Raw genomic sequence first — 23,600 nt, 5'->3', positions numbered from 1 at the left:
CTCTCTTACTTCCTGTTTTTCAAAAGCATTATTGGCTAGAGTAACTGTGCAGGGCTCCACGCTGACACAGTTTGTGGACTTTTAGCTCACAGTGGTGCTGTCAGTGTCAGCATCTTGGTGTCTGGCTAACTATAACAATACACATGATGACAACACTGGCTTAAGAACACAGGTAAGATCTGTCCACCAATGACACCCAAATGTCTTTGTACAAAAACACCTACTCAATGAGGCCTTCCCTGACCACCTTATATAAAACCGAACAACCCCTCTGCCTTCCTACCCTCTGCCTACCCCGACTTTCTTTCCATAGCACTTATCATCATCTCATGTTTTGTAATTTTTGTTTCTTTTTCTTCTTTTTTAATCATCATTTTTCCTATCCCAAAAAGCAAATGCCAAGAAAGCAGTGTCCAGGTCTGTCTGTTTATTGTTGTGTCCCCAGAGCCCACATCAGTGACTCACACAGAGTGCTCAATATTTATTGAGTTAATCCATTTCATGAATTTCTCATAAATATTTGGGGAAGGATAAGAACTATTAAGATTTTTAATTAACATGATCACATTTGGATTTATAGCTCAGGAGAACCAAGGATATTTGCTTACATTTATACCACCCTTACAAGGTCCATACTCTAATATGGCCACTTTACAGGTGAGGAAACTGAGGATCAGAGTGAAAGCAACCTGCCTCAGCCCCCATAGATAATAACGATCAGAGCCAATATAAACTGGTGTAGTAAGTAAGAAGACAAAGTAGGTAGTATTGCTATAGGTAAAGCAAGAGCTAAGGAAAGCCTTAGTTGATATGGCAGAAATAGGAACAGAGAGAAAGGGACAGAAAAGGAAGAAACTGTGAAGCCTGATTAGAAATATGGAAGGCAGAATTCAATATACTCCTAGAAGCAGCCCATGAAAATAAAATGAAGAAAGAAGGATTTTTTTTCTAAGGGGAGGGTGGCTTCAATTTCTTTCAGAAAAGATTGGCTAACTGAAAACTAAGAAAGAAACAGACAAAATCCTTGTAGCTTTAGCACATCTATGATAAAATTCTGTTAATTGGATTTCATACTTGGATTATAACTGCACAACACATGAGAGTAAAATGCCTTAAGACAAAAAGAGTAAAAATTGAGTCATAATATGGAGACGATACTATTCTGGCAATAGTATTCAAAGAATGGACCAGGGAGCAGTGCACAGCTTTGGGAAACAGGGATTGTCAACATTAGGACTCAGAGTTGTTAGTGATGAGGTTCCCAGGCAACATAAGAGACCCTTGAAAAAGGCTTTGGCTTAGGGAAAAAGAATTATAGGGGCCAGACGCGGAGGCTCACACCTGTAATCCCAGCACTTTAGGAGGCCAAGGTGGGTGGATCACCTAAGGTCAGGAGTCCAGGACCAGCCTGACCAATATGGTGAAACCCCGTCTCTACTAAAAAATACAAAAATTAGCTAGGCATGGTGGTGTGTGCCTGTAGTCCCAGCTACTCTGGAGGCTGAATGACTTGAACCCGGGAGGCAGAGGTTGCAGTGAGCTGAGATTGGGCGCCACTGCACTGCAGCCTGGGGCAACAGAGTGAGACTTCATCTCAAAAAAAAAAAAGAATTATAGGACCCAAGTAAGAAGGTCTGGCTCCCTTGGCATTTCTCACCCCCTGGCCCATTAGCTGGTGTTGCAGACTCCACTGTGGTACTCCAAGGGGTTTTAGAGAAAGAAGCAGGGCAGATGACCATCCAAATCAGAAGGGCCAGGTAGGATGGTCAGCCACACATGTGAGGGGCAGATAGGGAAACAGAAGATTAATGCATATGGGAAGCCCCAGGAAGCTAAATCCATCCCAGATCACACTGGATACTGGCTCTGTTGAGGCAGGTGATGGGGGGTCAGCCTGGTGAGAGCATATTTGTTCATTCAATCACTATTTACTGAATGCTCTTTATATTCTAGGCACTGTGCCAGACATTGGGCTAGGTGCTGGGAATTGAAATAATAAACTATTTCCTGATTTCTCTTCTGTCTTCTGGAGAAAGAATTGGATTAGAACAAGGTATGGTTCTCACTGGCACGGGGATTGGGCAAGGCCGTCTGCAAGAGGCAGACATCAGCTTGGGCAATTGGGTCAAGTTGGGGATGGCAGGCCCTGGCTGATACAATACTTATATTTTACCTGAAATCTGTGTTTATTTTCTATCTTGAACCTGGTATTGTTTATATTTGATAAGCAAATTTTATGTTTTAAGTAATTCCTAGACATACAGTTAGGACATTTTGCAGGGGAAGGCTTTTGATTTTTAATCCTAAAAGCATTAGTTTGTCTGTATTGCTGGGCTTGACAATCACCTAAAATAAGTGTATTTCAAATCACTCAATAGGAGTGGCTGCAAATAGGGGAAAGAACATGATCTATTACTACTTTGGATTACTACTTTTTACTGGCAAACCATAAATCACAGTGGGGAAGCCACAGTGGAGTATAAGGAACTTAAATCATGGCAAGAGTGATTTAAGGTCAGTCAGTGCAGCAGATAATCTGGAGAGATGATCCCACTCATAACCCTTTAAGACATGACACTTGGTAAACTACCTAACTCATAAGGGTGTCCTGGCAGTGAACCTCCACACCTCCTGGTTGGGGTGTGTGCTCCATCTCACCCAGCTTAAGTAGGCCTGAAAGACCACCCTGTTCTCTCAGGCAAGAGTATTCCTCTTCATTACTGGAAGGGAATTAAAGACAAAGCTGGTCTAATCAATAACCGCAGGCCCTTGTCTTACTAAGAAGAATAAAAATGAATACGCAATTATTTGCCATTGTGGAATGTGTTTTCCCTAGTATCAATGCTGTATGTAATACTAAGATTTCTACAGCCTATTTAATATAGAATATATACATACACGCACATGCAAACACATACACACAGATATATATATATATATATAGTTGCCTCTTGTATGGTATCCAGTCAAGTGTCTTTACTGTAACTGGAAATCAAAATTACATCAATAGAAAAAAATGCTACACCAGTAGAAAAGGTGGGGGGGGAATAGGAGAATGAAAAAGAGGAGGAGCAAAAATGAAAATTCACTTTTAAACAAATGTAATTTTGGCTATATGGTTACAGGTATAGGTTCTGGCTGAAAAGATTTCAATGTCTGCTTTAATGTAAATTATAAGTATTCCAGAAGACAGATAATTTTATTTTACTTTTTTTTTTTTGAGAGGGGATCTTGCTCTGGCCCCCAGGTTGGAGTGCAGTGGTGCAATCTCGGCTCACTGCAATCTCTGCCTCCCAGGTTCAAGCAATTCTCCTGTCTCAGCCTCCCGGGTAGCTGGGACTACAGGCACCTGCCACCACGCCCGCCTAACTTTTGTATTTTTACTAGAGATGGGATTTCATCATACTGGTCAGGCTGGTCTCAAACTCCTGACCTAAGGTGATTCACCTGCCTCAGCCTCCCAAAGTGCTGGGATTATAGGTGTGACCCACTGCACCTGGGTGACAAGATAATTTTAGGAGCCACTTTAAAAAGTTTCCGGAACTGTAGTCTATTATTTCAGTCTCAGTCCCATACACCATGAAAAATTTAGGGCATTTCATTGCTACAAAGAATTTTAAAGCAGAATCAATCCATGTAATTAAATCTTAACATTTATTAAGTGCTTATTGTATATCAGGTACTTTTACTTTTCTAATCATTGTACAGTTATTAATTCATTCAAATCTTACAAAAGTCTATGAGTTATTGTTTCCATTTTACAGATGAGGAAACTGAGGCACAAATATTGCCCAAGATCTCACAGTTAGTGATTGACAGTAAGATTCACACTCAGACCATCTGACTCTGGAGGCCACACTTGTCATTCATGTTAATCTTACTTAACATGCTTCATGCTAACTACAGACTTAGTTATCTCCATATGCATCTTTCAAGTAAATGGCTTATCACAACAACAATTAGACCTGTTTACATGTTTGGTGCTTATTTATTGGATGATTACCTACTACACACTGAAATTCGTTAAGTTTGTTTCTAAAACTGACAAGCTTTGTTTTAAAAACAATTCATCTTCTTCCGCTCTTTTTTTCACAAGAGGTAGTTGTTTGGATAGTAACCTTTTGAGAACCAAAATAAGTGAAGGAGAGCTACTTTTGTGAGAATAAATGGTGGAGGGCCATTCATTCAAGAACTTGTTTTTAACAGGTATCAGTTGTCAGTATGCAAAAGCAGCGAGGTATACCAATGTAATTAATGTTCAATAAAAATCATAAAATTTATTTATATACATTAAAATCTTCCTGTGTAACAAAATGCATGTTTTATTTTTATCTGCCACTTTTCTTAAGTCAGTACACAATTCCCTCTTCTTTCTCCCAGGCTTGATATGAGGTTAGCTTTTCACAATTGGTACTTCTTGGGGGGCAAAAAACAGGCAAAATAAGTGAATGGGAAAGCACTCAGACTTATTATTTATTAATTTGTGATATTTTAGCCTTTCAGTGACTCTTTTCATGCTATTTTTTCCAACTTCTGTGGGATGGGGAAAAAACTTATCCGGAGTGACAACATTTCTATTTTCCATTATTATTTCTTGCATAAGATATTCAAAAACAATTGTTTTGGCATCATCTCACTTCGAAGATAAAGAAAGCAATAGTAAATATCAGCCTGCATATTGGGAATTCTTCTAGAGAATATTATTTAGACTTCATGAAACAAAAGAGGAGCTAAAATTATGCTTTGTGTAAATCTCAGATAGTGGTTTTGGCTTAAAATTTGCTATCCCAGCACTTTGGGAGGCTGAGGTGGGCAGATCACGAGGTCAGGAGATCGAGCCCATCCTGGCTAACACGGTGAAACCCTGTCTCTACTAAAAGTACAAAAAAATGAGCTGGGCATGGTGGTGGGCGCCGGTAGTCCCAGCTACTTGGGAGGCTGAGGCAGGAGAATCGCTTGAACCCAGGAGGCGGAGGTTGCAGTGAGCTGAGATCGGGCCATTGCACTCCAGCCTGGTGACAGAGTGAGACTCCGTCTCAAAAAAAAAAAAAAAAGAACTTTCTGTTGTGTTAAAGTTAACTAGCGAGGAGACTCTTGATTCCTAAGAAATATTAACCTTATATCCCCAAATATATTTCACGTGCAGTTCAACAAATGAAAGTTAGGTGCTCTGAATAGGTTTTGGGGTTAATGAGTCTATTAGAATACAGGCTTTTTGTATAGCAGCCTCGGAGAGCTAGACCAACCAGGCCCAGTTGCTGCTGTTTCTCAAGCACAGGAGGCTGAGAGTAGAGAAAAGTGCTCTGTAAGAAGGCTGAGCCCCTCACTGGAGGTGGAACTACTACCCTACATGTTTTGTTTGTTTAGATGATACGCTGAGAACCAAATCTACCCTGTCAGCTTACTCTTCAAGAACAAGCCAAGCAACTGAAAACTGAGTCCACGCTCAGCTAAGTCAAAGCCCAGGGGATTACTGGCATCACCACCCACCCCACCTGGAGCATGACAATGTCTGTAAGAGAATAAGAGATGGGTGGTGTCACCACTATCTTTCTCTTTCTGTTCTCCAAATTGTAATAATAACAGTCTCTTTTCCTCCTCTAAACATTTTTTATAAAGGAGGTTGAACTCAGTTGAAATATCTTGAAATTACTGTGGCTGGTTTACAAGCCACTCTGGAAAGTTATGCTCTGGCATAAATTTAGCAGCTATGTTTTACTGTAAAAAGAAACCCAGGGACATAGCTTATTAAGAAAATGTGGTCAAAGTGAGAATTTTCTTTGGTTTTATGAATAAATATAGATATTATATTACAAAATTAGATTTATATCGTTGAGCTTGATACTAGACAGTAAATATTATTTCTTAGGAAAAGGTTAATACATCATTAAATTTTAAAAGTTGAACACAAAATCTCTAACAAATTAAATTTAAATATTTCCATTTCAATATCATTGCAGACAGTTCATGGTAGTGAAGTACATTGAGAAAACTTGTTCTTTAAGAAAACAAACTTCTGGGTAAAAGATAGTAATATATCAGCAAAAAAAGATTTTTATCAAGAGGGTTGAAGGCTATAGCATCATCAAGATAAAGATCAAATAGCATGGAGGCTAAAATAAACCTGTGCTTTTTTGAGCGGGTGGTCAATAGAAATTGGCTCTGTTGCTGGAGATCCTGAATTTTAAATTCTGGTGACCAGGCCAGTAATATGCTGATGAAGCAGAAATGTCACAGCATATTTTACCAAGTCAAAGACAGGCAAAAGTTATGAGAGGGACATGGAGAACCTGGTAGAGCTCTGTGTACTATGCTGAATTAATAAATAGAGAACTAACTTAAGGTAGACAAAACTGCTGGGTGTCTCTCAGGCTTCTAATGTTTTCAAAATGTATTTGAAAACTTAAAGCCTTATAATAATAAGAAGAAGACTAGTCCAAGTTCTGTTTATTTCCTTTTAAAAGGAGTCAACACTTGAGGAGACAATTCTGTACTCCCACAACAGGAAAAATGCATCCTTTTACCGTGTGAATAATTGAACCAGAGTCATTGCCCACTCTTCAGGAAATAGCTCATGTAAACTTTTGGCTGACCTGTGTTTCACAGTGCACTTACCTCTTGACATCCACCTCTGTAAACTTTTATTTGTATTACCAAATATTGACTGCAAACAAAAAAAAAAAAAGGAAGAAAAAGGAACCTCCCTTATACAATTACAGAACATTAGAGCAAAAGAGAACTGAAAGATGATCTTGTGCAGGCCACCATTTTATAGATGAAGAAACAAAAGCACAGAGTGACTTGCTAATGCTTCACCAAGCTGGCACAGCCTGGCCTAGAGCTACATTCCCCTGTGTCCCAGACCCACATGCCAGCACCAACATCATGGATCCTCTCTCTCTCTCTCTTTTGAGACAGAGTCTCACTCTGTTGCCCAGGCTGGAGTGTAGTGGTGCAATCTTGGCTTACTGCAGTCTCTGCCTCCCAGGTTCAAGAGATTCTCCCGCCTCAGCTTCTTCAGTAGCTGGGACTACAGGCATACTGCCACCATAGCCGGCTAATTTTTTTGTATTTTTAGTAGAGACAGGATTTCACCATGTTGGCCAGGCTGAAGATCCTCTCTCTTATTGCTTGATGAAAAAATGTATTAGGCGCTGGGAGGATAGAAATTAAAGAGCCCCAGTACTTGACATCTAGGATCTCACAACCCAATAAGAAAAGTACACATGTAGACCACCCTCCAATATTTTACTGTACTCTGTACACTGTTGCTAGAATGATCTTTCTGAAAATACAAATTGTAATGTATCTAACCCTGTGTAAAACCGTGCAGTGGCTCCTTGTTGCCTATAAGGTAAAGCTCTCCCCTTGTTCTCCAGCCTTCTGTCTAACTGGGTCTATGCTGATGCTCAGGATCCAGCCATAGAGAACCAATTGCTTTTCCCTAAATATAGCAGGCTTTTCCCTAAATATAGCAGGCCCTTTCATCCTGCCAGGCCTTTGTTATGCTGTTCTCTGCCTGGAATGACCTCCTCTCATTACCCTCCAGGAGGGTTATCTCTCTTGTAATAGATTTCCTTAGGTTTCTCTCCTTCCACCTCCAACCCCACAGACAGAATTAACCATTCCTTCCTTTGTTTATTTGTCCTGCCCATATTTCTCCTACAGCACCTATAGTGCTTTGTAACATTGATTTTTTTTTTTTGAGACAGAGTCTTGCTCTGTTGCCCAGGCTGGAGTGCAGTGGCGTGATCTTGGCTCACTGCAAGCTCCGCCTCCTGGGTTCACGCCATTCTCCTGCCTCAGCCTCCCGAGTAGCTGGGACTACAGGCGCCCCCCACCATGCCCGGCTAATTTTTTGTATTTTTAGTGGAGACGGGGTTTCACCGTGTTAGCCAGGATGGTCTCGATCTCCTGACCTCGTGATCCTCCTGCCTCAGCCTCCCAAAGTGCTGGGATTACAGGCATGAGCCACCGTGCCCGGCCGATTGTTTTAAAATACATAAATGTACTTACCATTTACACTTATGTCTTTCTCTACTAATTGAAGATAAGCTCCTTAAGAGCCATCTTTGTAAGGGCCATCTTTATCTTTGTACCCCTAGAATCTAGCTCAGTGCCTGGCTCAGAACAACTCCATTGAATGAACCATCCATAGAGGCCCTTACATCATGCTATGGGAATGCAACAGAAGGAGCAGTGAACTGTGCTTGGAGGAGTTGCCTTGGAAGCTGAAGCATGTATACCAAATAGAGGAACATCAGGGCAGGGCAAGGGTTGGTTCATAGCTGGTCACCAGAATAGAATGCTCAAAGGTACAGGGGCCTGAGAAGTGGTGGAAAGGTTGGCAGGTTTGGGAAATTTGAGGATACCTGAGAGGATGGACTGTGGGATGTGGTGGTTTGCTGTTATTATTGTTATTGTTAAACCAGAAGAAGAGGCTATGAGTTAGTCAGGGGCTGTGTGTTAAAAGGCCTGGCAATTCATGCTGAGAAAGGAGTTTTGATTATATTACAAAGAGCTAAAGAAAGAAGAGTTTTGAAGGTCAGTATTCAAGAGTAGGGATGATTGGATATGCCTGTCACAGAGAAAGGACAATGCAATGACCAGGAGAGGTTGCTCCAGGGAGGAGTGGGACTGCATCTTAGAGTCTGGGTGGGGCATTGCTGATCTGAGGGTTCAGAGAACTGAGAATGGTCCAGGTGAAAACTGATGAGGGCCTGAGGCAAGGCAGTGGAGATGGAGAAAATGAGAATGATTGGAGAAATAAATACAGCAGTGGTGGAATGGTGAGTGGCAATCAGCTGAAGATGGGGAATAAAGGGAAATGAGGAGTCAAAAATGATCCCAAGTGTTTATCTTGAATGTTTAAGCAGATGGCGTTTTCCTGATATGGAATGCAGAAAAATAACCTCGAGTTGAGTTTGTGATGCTTTCGAGATACTTAAATGAAAATGTTGAGAAAGCAGTTGAAATTATGTGTCTCATACTCAGGAAAGAGTTGAGGGCATGAGTCTCTCTAGGTAATAACTAATTCCATAGGAGAGGATGAGAGCATCTGAGAGCATGTGAGGGCGAGAGAAGGTCTAGAATGAGGCCCTCGGTTAAGGAGGAGAGAGAGGAGAATGAGACAACAAAGAAATCCAATGTGGAGTCATGAGAGCCATAGAAAAAGAGTTTATTCACAGGGAAGAAAGAGTTCATAGTGTTAAAAATCAAAGAAAGGATATGGATTGAAAAAAAGGTCCTGAAAGAACTGTAATATAAGGCTACAAACATACTCATTGGGGGCTGGAGGAAGTCCAACATAAGCCAGCCCCAGAGTTGAGCCAGTGAATCGGAGACAAAAGGCTCCTTCTCTTTTTTAGTCCCAGCCAGTTCATAAGCCTGAGGTTGAATTGCAACTATGATTTATGCTAAATAGCTTTATCTAATTAGGGCTGGTAAAATTGAAGTGGTTGGAATACCTCTGGCAAGAACTTGATAAAAATTTGAGAGTCTTTCACCTTAATTTTAATCTTCATTTGCATGAAATGGGATGGTTAAGGAGAAGTAAAAGAAAAACATGAAAAGGAAGGCACAATAAGAAGCATTCATTCTTTAAAGGAAAATGGTGTACCAAAGAGTAGTCCCAGAGCTCTTCCTTCTCCTGCCTCCACATAGTCTAAGGTCTGTTTACAGGAAAAACATAAGCTAGCATGGCCAATATAGGTTTTAATGGGTGAGCCAAAAAAAAAAAAAATGCTTTCATGGCAAAAATACCAAAAGCAATTTCAATAAAAGCAAAAATTGACAAATGGGATCTAATTAAACTAATGAGCTTCCGCACAGCAAATGAAACTATCATCAGAGTGAACAGACAATTTACAGAATGGAAGAATATTTTTGCAATCTATTCATCTGACAAACGTCTAATATCCAGAGTTTACAAGGAACTTAAACAAATTTACAAGAAAAAAAAACCCCATTAAAAGATGGGCAAAGGACACGACAGACACTTCTCAAAAGAAGTCATACATGTGGCCAAAAACATATGATAAAAAGCTCAAAATCACTGATCATTAGAGAAATGCAAATCAAAACCACAATGAGATACCATCTCATGCCAGTCAGAATGGCTATTACTAAAAAGTCAAAAAACAACAGATGCTGATGAGGTTGTGGAGAAAAAGGAATGCTTTTATGCTGTTGGTTGGAGTGTAAATTAGTTCAACCATGTGGAAGACAGTGTGGCAATTCCTCAAAGAGCTAGAGGCTGAAATAACATTTGACCTAGTAATCCAACTATTGAGTATATACCCAAAGGAATATAAATCATTATATTATAAAGATACATGCATGTTTATATTCATTGCAGCACATTCACGATAGCAAAGACATGGAATCAACCTAAATTTCCATCAATGACAGACTGGATAAAGAAAATGTACATACATACCATGGAATACTACGCAGCCATAAAAAGGAATAAGATCATATCTTTTGCAGGGACATGGATGGAGCTGGAAGCCATTATCCTCAGCAAACTAACGCAGGGACAGAGAACCAAACACTGCATGTTCTCACTTATAAGTGGGAGATGAATGATGAGAACACATGGACACATAGGGGGAACAACACATGATGGGGTCAGTCAGAGGGGGGTGTGAGGGGAGGGAGAGTGTCGGGAAGAATAGCTAATGGATACTGGGCTTAATAAGCAGGTGATGGGATGAATTGTACAGCAAATCACCATGGCACACATTTACCTATGTAAGAAACCCCCACATCCTGCACATATACCCCTGAACTTAAAAGTTGAAGGGAAAAAAAAAAGTAAAAAAATGCCATCATGATACAATTAGGCACTTATAAAAAATGTGTTCCAAATCCCTCAAAAGTGTTTTAGTAAGGGGCTTACTAAGTATGGAGATTTCAAATGTGGTATGTGGATGGTGCTAAAATTGAGAGTAAGCATTTAGAAATTTTTAGAGCAAATCAAGAATGCTGTAACATACAAGCACATTGTCAGTGGACTCATGTCAATGAGCAGGGTATGGACTGGTCTGGGTGTTGTGGAATTCTCATAGTGAGTCACAGGTGGCATGACCTGTGCACTAGTCATACGCAGGAAGACACTTAGACCACAAGCTTGGAAATTAAAAAAAAATTAACCACACAGATAGTTTGAAAATCACTGCTTTAGATCACAACCCATTTGTAAGTTAAGAGGCCCTACAGCTTGTTTGGTGCAAGGAAGTTGACAGAGAGCTTGAGCATACACCAAAAAATTTAGATATAAAGTGACGGGAAATTTGAAGCCATTGTAGAAGATACGAATTGGAGATGGAACTACCCAAAATTACCTTCTATAAGGATCTTCTAGATTAAATGCAAGCTAACTTATTCTTAAAATTGTTTTCTTCATTATGATATGAACAGAGTCTATATCAGAACCTGGAACATGGCAGGCACTAAATAAATATTTTATGAATATTGAATTAGTTGTTCTAACAACATCGTGGAGAATAGCTTGAGAAGGGTAAAGGCTAGAATCAGAAAAAGTGGCTAGGAAGACTTTAAAGACTGTCTAGACATAGGTTGATGGGTGGATTAGCCTAGTGGATACAGAGATTCAGAAAATATGAATCTAAGAAATATTGGGAGGAACTTCCAGTTTTTCCCATGTCAGTAAGCACATGGACATTCACCAAAGTCCAAATCAGAAATGTGGGGTCATCCTTGACTCTTCTCTTTCTCCTTGCTCCTCATATTTGGTCACTCTCTGAATCCTAAATGTCGCTACCCTGCCTTCTCCTGCTATTCACACTGCTTTAGTTCAAGCCCCACCACGTCCCTCCAGGACTTTGTTATAGCTTCCTTAAATGGTCTCCCTGCCCTGGGTTCTTCCCCATTAAGCTTTTCTTCCAAAATTGAAAATTCAGTGTTTTTCCTTTTTTGTGTGAAACCATGAAATGGCTCCTGATTTACCTTCTAAGCTTCAGCATACCTAAGCTCCATGGTAGGGCTGCTCCTTACCAGGCCTTGTGTCATCTGGCACTTGCTTTGCATGCCAGTGCATTCTTCTGCTCCTTACTTGGTGGTTCTTAAACCAGACCAACACTAAACAACTGGTAACCCCTGCCCCAAGGGTTTGCCATGCTATTTCATGCCTCTGTGCCTTTGCTTATGCTATTCCTTCTGCCTGAAATGCTCTCACTCCCAATACCCTGGCTGCTTTTCCATCTGTATTCATTTCCTGTTGCTGCTGTAACAAACTATCACAAACTTACTCTTTTTGAGGTCAGAAGTCTGAAATGAGGCTATTTCATGAGGCTAAAATTAAAGCATTGGCAGAACTTCATACCTCCTGGAGCTGGAGGAGAGACACTGTTCTTTGCCTCTTCCAGCTTCTAACCACAGTTTTTGGTTTTTTTTGTTTGTTTTTGGTTTTGGCTGATGGTCCCTCATTGTCACATCTCTTTCTCTGACACTCCTGCCTCCTTTTTCTATAAGGACCCCTGTGATTACATCAGGTTCATCTGAATAATCTAATCTTCCCATCTTCCTTAAACGTAGTCATATCTGCAAAGGCCTCATTGACATGGATGGTAACATTTACAAGTTTGGGATGTGGATATCTCCGGGAAGCCATTATTCTGCTTATTGCACCACCCAACCCCAGTTAATCTCTTAAAGCTCTGCTATCACTTTTTCTCTGAAACATGTTCTGCTCAGAGCTAATCACTCTCTATTTTGTGTCATATACATACTACCTTCACTGCATGGGTTGGCTTGTATTGCACATAATAACTTTTAAAACACATCTACCTCTCTATTATATTTTGATTTCTTGAGGGGACAGCTTATTTATCTTTGTATTACCAGCAGTAAGCATGTTACATGGTATATAGCAAGTAGTAGGAGCTAAATTATACTTTTTAAAAATGAATGTCCCAGGCAGTGCAATGATCCATTTGAATGTTAACTAGACATGTAGGTTTAAATGGTGACTACAGTTGCGGTGCATTCCTAACTTTGCAGGGTCGTTGCCTACCACTCTCCCTGCCCATGCTTGTCTGCTTCCCCTCCAGTCACATGGCCTTTCTAACCTTCCTTGGTCATGCTGTTCCTGTCCCATCCTCATCTCTCTGTCTGTAATGCCCTTCCTCCAACTTTTCTTTTCATAAATCCCTAATTCATTCTCAAAGCACAAATCAAAACTTTTTCCTTCTGCAATGCCTTTTATTTTTCTCAAGACAGAATTCATCACTTCCTCTTTTGAGTTGCTAAGACATTTTGTACAGATCTGTATTACATATTTCACATTGTGTTTTGCTTGGTTTTATATATATATCTGTTCCATCACAAGAATGCACAAAAGCCATATCTTGTTTATATCAGTACTAGGCATATAGCAAGCACTCAATAATGTTTATGACCTTACAGCGAACATATAAACAGATGAGAATGGAGGGGCAACAGAAAGGAACCAAAAGATTAAAAGAGTGCCTTTGATAAAAGATAAAGAGGAAGGAAGAGACTGAGAAGACCCTCAAAGACAGCATTCAGAAGACCCTAGAGGCAGAGTGTGATGAAGGCTGGAGTTAGAGTGGCTGACCTCTAATTAAAGAGGAGAATGTGAGAGGCAGCACCACATGCAGTGAGCTGCAGGCCTGAGAAAGAGAAAGGCTGTTGGATGTGACCACGAAGAGATCCTAATGGTTTTAGGAAGCATAATGAGAATGCCCAGTCAGGACCCTGGGTCTGCTCCTGTTTTTAGGTTAGGAGAGATTAGGTTAGGTTAGGATCTCCAGAGGATAAATGACTTGAGGAAAAGGAATATCACACCTCATATCCGATCAACCAGCTTGAATGCTTGAGGCCATGAACACCTCAGCACAGCTCCAAGTCAGTTTGGAAGGCTTGGTTCTTTCATCTGATACCACGACTTCAAAGTACTAGGAGATGTAGATGGTTCTCGGGGAATACAGGAGCCAACATAATGTATTCCCCTATAATAATCAGAGATTTTCATCAATAGGGCACAGTTGGCTGGGTGGTCCAGGCTCCTGAGGAACAAAGGCAAAATGTCTAAATCTGGCTTCAGAACTGAGAATAATTTCTCTTTCATGGAACTTTTCTGGATGATGAGATTTCTCTATATAAAGCATTCTCTGACCCAGTGGACAAATATTTCTCACATCTCTGCCTGCCTTGAACCTTGCCCTCCTATCTTCCATCAACACTGCTGTCAGCTGTATTCTCCAACCTGTGTCTTGTTTGGCTAACCTGTATGGCCAACTGTCTGTCTTTACCTTTACAAAGCCTGATCTAGACAAACTTCTATGCCTGACATCTGCATTGATTTTTGCCCAAATCAATTGTCTAGCATCTATTTCTGTGATCTGCTTCTGCTGTGTCCTGAATCAGTCTGCTGTGGTCTGATAGGTTGCACATTCTCAGTGGGAGTGAGAATTGATCTTGGGGGATAAAAAACAACTTAATTTTTTAAATGTACAAAGTGCAGATATACATACAATGCATAAACTGATATCACAATATATCTGCGTGTATTAGGGCTCTCCAGAGAAACATAACTGATAGCATATATTATATATAGATACACAGAAATAGATTTATTACGAGAGATTGGCTCATGCAATTATGGAACCTGTGAAGTCCCATGATCAGCTGTCTGCAAATTGGAAGCCCAGGAAAGTCAGTGGTGTATTATAACTCCAGTCCAAGCCAGAAGGCCTGAGAACCAGGAGAGCCAATCCTGTAAGTCCCAGTCCAAGTCCAAAGGCCCAAAAACCAGAAACACTACTGATATCCAAGGGCAGGAGGAGATGGATGTCCCAACTCCAGAAGAGAGAGTGAACTTGTGCTTCCTCCACCTCTCTGTTTTATTCAGGCCTTCAAGGGATTGCATGATGCCCACTCACACTGCCAAGGGTGATCTTTTACTCACTCTACCAATTCAAATGCTAACCTTTTCCAAGAACGCCCTCCCAGACACACCCACAAATAATGTTTTACCAGTGATCTCAGCAATCCGTAGCCCGCTAAAGTTGACACACAAAATTAACCATCACACTATAGTACCAAAATTTGATAGAGGAGAGCAATTTTTAAAAATGTCTGAAAAGCCTCCTTAGGAAGGCAATCATGAAAAGAAAAGGGTTGAGAAATATTGTGATAGGTGATGAGGCTGCAATTCCTGTAACAGAAGGAACATAAGGAGACTGGATTGTGAGGAAATGGAGGTAGTCACAGTTGATTATTTGACTGAGAAGTAGACTACAGAGAGAATTCCGATGAAGCAAACAAATTATGAGCACTTATTATGTGCCATGAACTGTGTGAAACCCTTTCACATTTGTTAGCAAAGAGCTTCTCCTTTAGTAGTAATGTACATTTTCCTTGCAGAAAAAACAGCGACATTTTCCACTGAGACAGTAGCGCACCTATCTCTCCTCTGCTTCAGCAGCCTTTATGCTAATTACTGTTTTGGAAGTAACTCCTCATTCACTTTTTGCAACATAAGATAATGAGAAACACAGCCCAGATTTTGTTTGTAGAAGCTCCTTTCATGGCAGCCTTTCAACAGGTTGGGTAATTTAAAAGATGCAGTTGTAATCGTGACTAACTCATTAAGATGCTTGATGAGCATCTTTATGAGTTAAAAAACCTGGACATTTTTAACCCACTTTCGGAAAGAGGCAAGAAAAATATAAGAGTGGGAATAATCCAAGGAAAACATTTCAAGTCTTTGAACAATAGACCCTAGAATTTCCTTAGCTTGAGATAGGTTAGCACAAGAAAACAGAATGTTGCTTAAAAGAAGCCCAGTGATCATTTGTGTCTACTTGCACTTCTGGAATATGACTTTTGTTTGTTAATTGGTTCATTTTGACTTAAAAAGTGTTTTTCGGCCAGGTGCGGTGGCTCACACCTGTAATACCAGCACTTTGGGAGGCCGAGGCGGGCAGATCACAAGGTCAGGAGATTGAGACCATCCTGGCTAACATGGTGAAACCCCGCCTCTACTAAAAATACAAAAAGTTAGCCGGGTGTGTTGACGGGCGCCTGTAGTCCCAGCTACTCGGGAGGCTGAGGCAGGAGAATGGCATGAACCTGGGAGGCGGAGCTTGCAGTGAGCCGAGATCGCTCCACTGCACTCCAACCTGGGCGACAGAGGGAGACTCTGTCTCAAACAACAACAACAACAACAACAACAACAAAACCCACAACATTTTTCTTTGTTCTCTCTCAGTACTCATTAAGAATTTACTACTGCATCTTTAAATTTTATCTCAGGCAGATCAATGCTATGTATTTGTCCCCTGTACTTGATCCCTGTGCTTTCCTTCTCTCCTACTTTCCTACTCTTGTCATGAGTGCTGAGGCAGGGATGATGTTGGGGTGCAAAGCTGAAGGGCGAAGATGAATGAGCCACAGTGTCCACTTAGAATCTACAGCCAACTCTTGGCAGCTTATCCGTGGTAATTCTTGTTTCAGCTTCTTGTTAACTTTATCACCCACTCAATGTGCTTAACTCTATGATGGATGTTATCACCAGCTCTGTTTATTCACAATGCCAAGAACACCAGTGGAACAGGGAAATATTCAGGAAAACCCACTTTATGGTGTCAACTTGACCAGAAAACAAAACACAACTCCATCATTGCTTTATTGAATTTGGCATCATTCTAGAAATAAACTATCATTTATATTTTGTCAAACAAAAAGAAGAGGAGGAGAGATTTCAAAAGCACTGCCTCTGGGGAGGGTCTGGATCAAAGGTAAATGTGTGACTTTAGGTGACAGAAAAGCATCTCCACTCAGATGCATCCAACTTTGAGGGGGCACTGACTACAGGACAGTAGAGACAAGGGACACTCATGAACAAGCAGCTTTTCCAATTCTGGATCCTTTTCAAACTGTAGTATCAACATATATTTTTAAGTTTCATAAATTCTTGGAACATTAAACATATCCCTTCAAACAGTTCTTTCAATATGGTGGATATTTGTAGGCTGCCCTGGAAATCAGAACACCTTGAATTTAATTCCTGCTATGACATTGGCTGACTCTGTAACTTTCACCTTTTTTAGTTCTCCAAGATGATATAAATAATGGAAAACATATAGGACTCTAAAATGGTTGCAACATAGGTTCAAATCTGACCCCTACCACTTGTTAGCTTGTCAACACTGGATAAGTTATTTGACTTCTTTGAGCATCAGTATCTTTATTTGTTAAATGGAGATAAAGATATCTTTCTTGCAGGAATGTTGTATGGATCTAATGAGATCATGTATGCAAAACACCCAACACATAGTTGTCACTTTATAAATGGCTGTTCTAGTAGCCATTTGCACAGAGATGGGGAAAGGCTAGGTGACAAAAGGCATGGGCATTCTGAGCTCATTAGTTGATAGGGCTTCCTTAACGTCATAGCTTTATTAGAGAAGGAGGAGGATAGAGCCCAGCCACATAGGAACTCAGGCCTGTTTTACTTCCGCAGGATCTGGTCACCACAACAATCAGAATGTGCAGGGGTAAGACTAAGGAAGAGAGAGAGAGGAAGAATGGATGGTGTGGGGGGGGCTCTCTTCTTCCTGGCGGCAGACAACCCCCTAGTATTCCTTCAGTTGCAGAAACTAAATGGAAGGCAAATGGCTGTCTGCTTGCGGTGCATGCACCAAGACAAACTACTAAAGTGTTTCCTGCCCAGTCCCCACAGGTGTTGCTTCTCAGCTTTGGATAAGTCCTCCAGCAAGTACTTTGTTGAAAGCGAGAAAGGCAGCTGCATAACTCTCCAGTCCACAGAGCTGACAAATCACTGTGTCATCAAAGAAGAGGGAATCACGGGAAATAGCCTGTGGTTCACCCTCTAAGGCAGGGAGTCAGGAGGCTGTGAGGTGGCATGTTTGATTCTTGCTCATTAACATAGTTTCTCTTTGTGTCCTCCTCCTCCTCTTTGCCTGCTTGCCTGTTCCACTGGGTAAGCAGCAAGTGCCTACTCAAATCATTATTTATCAAATGTGTACTATGTTCCCAACATTCATTCAATACACCTATATTGAAAGCCTTTTATGAGAATAACAAAAATAACAAGATAGATTCAGAGTAAGATTCAGAGACTGAAGCAAGTCCCCATATAGTAATCACATGTTCAACTAGTTGTTAAGTGGTATATATAATACATAGAAACCAACCGTGGAGGACCTCAGGGAAAGGAGCCAGGAAGCTGAGGAAGGCTTTGGAGAGAAGATGACATTGGAGCTAGGCCTTCACCCAAAATTCCATAGGTGTTGGTCCATTTTGCATTGCTATAAAGGAATACCTGAGACTGGGTAATTTAAGGGGAAAAGGGGTTTATTTTGGCCAGGACTGGTGGCTCACATCTATTATCCCAGAACTTTGGGAGGCTGAAGTGGGTGGATCACTTGAGGTCAGGAGTTTGAGACCAGCCTCCCCAACATGGCAAGAGCCTGTCTCTACTAAACATAGAAAAATTAGCTGGGTGTGGTGGCACAAGCCTGTAATCCCACTTACCCAGGAGGCTGACGGATGAGAATTGTTTGAACCTGGGAGGCAGAGGTTGCAGTGAGTGGAGCTTGCACCAGGGCACTCCAGACTGGGAAACAGAGCAAGAATTTGTCACGAAAAAAAATAAAAAAAGAAAAAAAGAGGTATGTTTGGCTCACAGTTCTGCAGGCTGTAGGTGAAGCACAGTGCTGGCATCTGCTTCTGGTGAGGGCCTTGGGAAGCTTACATTCATGCTGGAAGGCAAAGGGGAGCCAGTGTGTCATATGGCAAGAGAGGGAGCAAGAGAGGGGGGTGTGTCAGGCTCCTTTTAAACAACCAGGTCTACTGTGAACTAAAAGAGTGAGAACTTGCTTATCACCAAGGGGATGGCACTAAGCCATCCATGAGGGATCTGCCCTCAAGATCCAACACCTCCCATTGGGCCCCACCTCCAACATTGGGGATCACATTTCAACATGAGATTTGGAGGGGACACACATCCAAACCATATATCACTATGGGTCCACTATATCACTATGGATCCAGGGGAGGATGGGATAGGGGAGGGGAGGGAGCAAGGGCATTATAGGCAAAGGGAAGTGCACATATGAAGGTGAAGAGGACATGAGCCCACAGCATGTCTGGGGACTGGCTGGTAGCTTGATGTGCCTGGAACAAAGGCTGTGCAATCCTGGGCAGCAGCAGGGGGAGAGGTAAATGTGGTCGGAATGCCAAGGATTTTCCATGCCAGTCTGTCCAGTTTGGGCTCTAACTGTAGAGAATGGGGAGCCATTGGTGAGTTTTAAGTATGAAGTGATGGGTTTATACTTGTATTTTGGACAATCCTGTGGGCTTCAGAGTACTGAATGGACTAAAAGAGAGGCTAAAAGCTGGGAGACAGTTAAGAGCTCACTGAAATTGCCAGTGATGTCAAATGCTGCAAACTCATCAAGGAAAATGAAGACTGAGAATGAGTTCATTGCATTTGACAGTTGGAGATCTTTGGTGACATCTAAAAGTAATTTCACTATAACGACTGAAGCAGAAGCTGGATTACTAAGCCAGTGGTTCTCAAAGTGTGGTCCCTAGATCAGCAGCACTGGCATCACTTGAGAATGTTATAAATGTAAATTATCTGGCTCAACCCACACCCCTTTCAAAACTTTGGGAATGAAGCCTAGCAATTGGCATTTTTACAAGTCTTCTGGATGATTCTGATAAATGCTAAAGTTTGAGAACAACTAGCCTAAATGACTCTTCATCTCTTCCCCAGACGTTCCTTACTCTGATGACACCTGAATTATTTGATATTTCCTAAGTAATCATTAATATGGTTTCTCAGTTATCTGCATAAATTGTTCCTGTCAGTCATGTGCAATATATGTACAGTCTCTGCCTGGTAATATTGAACTCATTGTTCAAGGCCTAACTCAAATGTCACCTCCCTAGGAAGTCTCTCCAATTTCCTCCAGGCAGCCCCCCATGGATACTTGTGCACATATTTATGCCATAAAATGTATTTTATTTGTTGTGTTGATTTGGTTTACTATCTTCCCTACTAACTAGAAGCTCTTCGGGAGTAGGGGCTGCTTTATCGATCTCTATTTCCATATTGTTTTTACATCTTAAGTGCTCAATAAATGTAAGAAGAGGAAGCTGTAATAAATTGCAGAAATAAAAACAGCAAGGGACAAACCACTGTTTTAAGAGGTTTGGAAGTGAAAGATGAATTTGAAATAGAAATACAATAGAAAATGTGTGTGTGTGTGTGTGTGTGTGTCTGGAAGAAAACTGTTGGCTGAGGGATTAAGCCAGTAGAGAGGGAAAGATGAATGATGAGACAGTGGGAATCAGTGGGTATTGAATGCAAAATGGTCCTGGAGAAGGCAGAAGGGAATTAAATCAATGGCCAATGCTGAAGAATTAGCATTGAAAGAAGGAAAGACTCTTTTTTTCTGAGATACAACACAAGGAAGTAAAGGTGGGTACATAAGTGATGAGTTGTGAGGTTGAGATGGGAGATGGTAGGGAGTCCTTAGATGGCCTGTCAGTGTAGAAATGGTGAGGGCTAGGGAAGGTTTTGCAGGGGAGGTGATATTTGAATTAGGAGATGTCTTTAGTGAAGTAGGAAGTGAAGCCTTTTGCTGGGAAGAAAATGGGGAACAGAAAGAAGGAAAGAGGCTACAGCAGAGAGGTGAAGACTTGTAAATGCTAGGGAGGGGATTGGAGAACAACAGCAGGGGATTCTTTTGGGCTGATCCATCTCCCTGATTCAAGACAAAGAAAGAGTCCACTTATTCATCCAATTGTGATTGGCAATAAAAGAAGTATGGAGGGATTGTCCCCAAAGGCTGTCTTTGAAATAAGATGGACAACTTCTGGATACAGATCCCAATACTAATATAGAAAGTATTCTAGCTCTATATATTAATTAAGGCTGGAATATTCTGCAGACAATAACAATGCTATGTATGGCAACTATGTACAACAAAGGAAAATATTTATGGTATATGAATTGCCTAAGAAATCTGGATAAAAACTATATGTATGTCGGCCAGCTATGGTGGCTCATGCCTGTAATCCCAGCACTTTGGGAGGCCAAGGCAGGTGGATCACCTAAGGTCAGGAGTTTGAGACCAGCCTGGTCAACATGGTGAAACCCTGTCTCTACTAAAAATACAAAAATTAGCCAGGCATAGTCACGTGCGCCTGTAATCCCAGCTACTAGGGAGGCTGAGGCAGGACAGTCACTTGAACCTGGGAGGTGGGGGTTGCAGTGAGCCGAGATCTCACCACTGCACTCCAGCCTGGGCGACAGAGCAAGACTCCATCTTAAAAAAACAAAACAAAACAAAACTATATGTATGTCTTGATTACAACTCTGTAAGAACATACATATGAAGAACAAATGAATAAAACACATGAAAATGCTATTAGTGGTGGTATTATAGGTCATTTTTCCTTTAAATTTTAAATTGATGTTTTAATGTTTATAATTAGTTGGCAATAAATAGAATTTTTTTCCCTTGCTGGCTTTAAAAAATTTACTAGGAACACTTAGAAGAGAGTATTTCAAAATAAAAAGTTGTAAGGTGAAAACAATCAGTAGAATTGTATGAACACCTCCCATATAAGGGGCAGATGCCAGGAAAAGAAGTCCTTAAGTTGATCCAGAGTTGGAAGCTGACAAGCAAGAGGTTGGATGCCACGATATAGAAGAGCACAAAAGAGGTATATGACCTAGCCCTTGACTCACAGTAAACTTGAGAGACTAGGCTTACAATAAATGATTCGAGGATAACTTATTCAGTTATCTAAACAACGGATGGGACTGGGTCACTGAGGCAGTGACCTGTGGGCAGGTGGGACAATGCAGAGGTCAATTATGTGCCATCGGAGTTGATCAGATGGACCTGGGCTTAAATCCCTGTGCCACTGCTTAGCAGCTGTATGATCTAAGACAACTTACTCAGGTTTCATTTTCTGCACTGTGAAGTAGAAATAATAATACCTACTCATAAGCTGTTGAAGCATTACAAACAATAAAGCAGGTAAAGTGCTTAATACAATGTTTGACACACAAAATTGCCATTATCGTTATTAACGCTTTATTGTTGCATCATCTATGAGTATTTATGATGGAGGAAACTGATTTAGACTAGGGGCACATTGAATTCTTTGGAGGGACTTCAGGGAGGTATCTTAAGAGCCGTGAGAGAGTCTCAGGGGGCAGTGAAGACTCCCTCACTGCTGGAACAATGCTGTGGGCTCACCCTAGGCCTTCAGGAGGGGAGAGAGATGTGCAAGGAGGAACTCCATGGTGGTTCTTCTTTTGCTAGTGTTTGTGCTACTTCCCCACTTCTAAACAGGTGCATAGTACTCCAGAGCACCCTTTCATCTTCCTTTCCCACTCTTCTGTTCTGTTTTTCTTCTCTTCAACTCTTCTTACTTCCCTTTTCTCCTCAAAACCAAGTGGTGGATGGGTAAGGAACTATACTATCTGTTGTGTGTTCTAACTTTGCCGTTTTTTTTTTTTTTTTTTTTTTTTTTTAATCTTAAAGGTTGTCTTCTAACTTCAGCACTCAGAGTTTACATAAGTAAGCCTGGGTTTACCCTACCCACTTCTTCCCTTATTTTTAAAATATCTACTTCCCCAACCATTGTCTTTAGTAAGTACTCTAAAATGACAGTCATCAGCAGAAACGCAAGGATTCCAGGCCATAAGAGTTTGATCAAGAAAGGATTTTTTGAGGTAGCTATATCTTGCAAAAGAAACAGGGGTGTGAACTGTCTGCAGGGCTCTTCTCGGCAATGAGGTGTTCCTTCTGGATTCAGATATAGATCTTAATGGGGTAAACATTCTAGGTCTTACCACCATCTGTTCTTCTTTTTCTGCTTAGACTGTTAGTACCTGTTATAAGAGGAAAGGAGGCAAAAGTGTGAAAGAAAAATGGTTGGATCAGTGGTCTGAGAAAGGATAAAGTAGTCATGTGACATTATTCTTAACAGAGATTAGAATGATTAAAAACAAAAACAAGTTGGTATCCAGGATATTCAGGTACAACCACCCCTCACCTGCTGATTCCAATTTCACATTCCATTCCACATTGATGAATAATAATAATGATGTACTTTTAGCTTTGTCAGAAATCCTATCTGCATATTTATAAGGTCATTATGTTTAGTTGTTGCTGATACCTGGTCTGAGTCCAGCAATTACCACCTCTGTCTCTTTGCACACACTGGTAGACATACACACCACTGATTTGTACTTTCCTATAAAATTACTCTTCCCCTTTTTAATTAGAGTGTTTTCAGAAGCAAACCCTATCGTTAAGGCCATGTATGCTTCCATTATAAATACCTGTTTCCAGCCATTAATTATCTCCCAATGAATTACTTACTTAGAAGGAGATTTTTATGCTTTTTTTTTTTTTTTTTTTTTTGGAGACAGGGTCTCACTTTGTCACCCAGACTGGAGTGGTGGAGTGGTGTGATCACGGCTTACTGCAGTCTTGACTTCTCAGGCACAGGTGATTCTTCCACCTCAGACTCCTGAGTGGCTGGGACCATAGGCGTGC

At 41.0% G+C, this 23,600-nt stretch overlaps 1 protein-coding gene across 1 annotated transcript in view; it reads left to right on the top strand.

Moving 5' to 3' along the window:
* The window catches only part of GSTM2 (glutathione S-transferase mu 2), a 1,178,915-nt gene that overhangs the window by 309,046 nt on the left and 846,269 nt on the right, over positions 1 to 23,600 (top strand). The window lies entirely within an intron of this gene.

Source organism: Gorilla gorilla, chromosome 1 (genome assembly GCF_029281585.2).
Source record: "Gorilla gorilla gorilla isolate KB3781 chromosome 1, NHGRI_mGorGor1-v2.1_pri, whole genome shotgun sequence".
NCBI lineage: Eukaryota > Metazoa > Chordata > Mammalia > Primates > Hominidae > Gorilla > Gorilla gorilla.
This window is presented reverse-complemented; position numbering and strand designations above follow the sequence as displayed.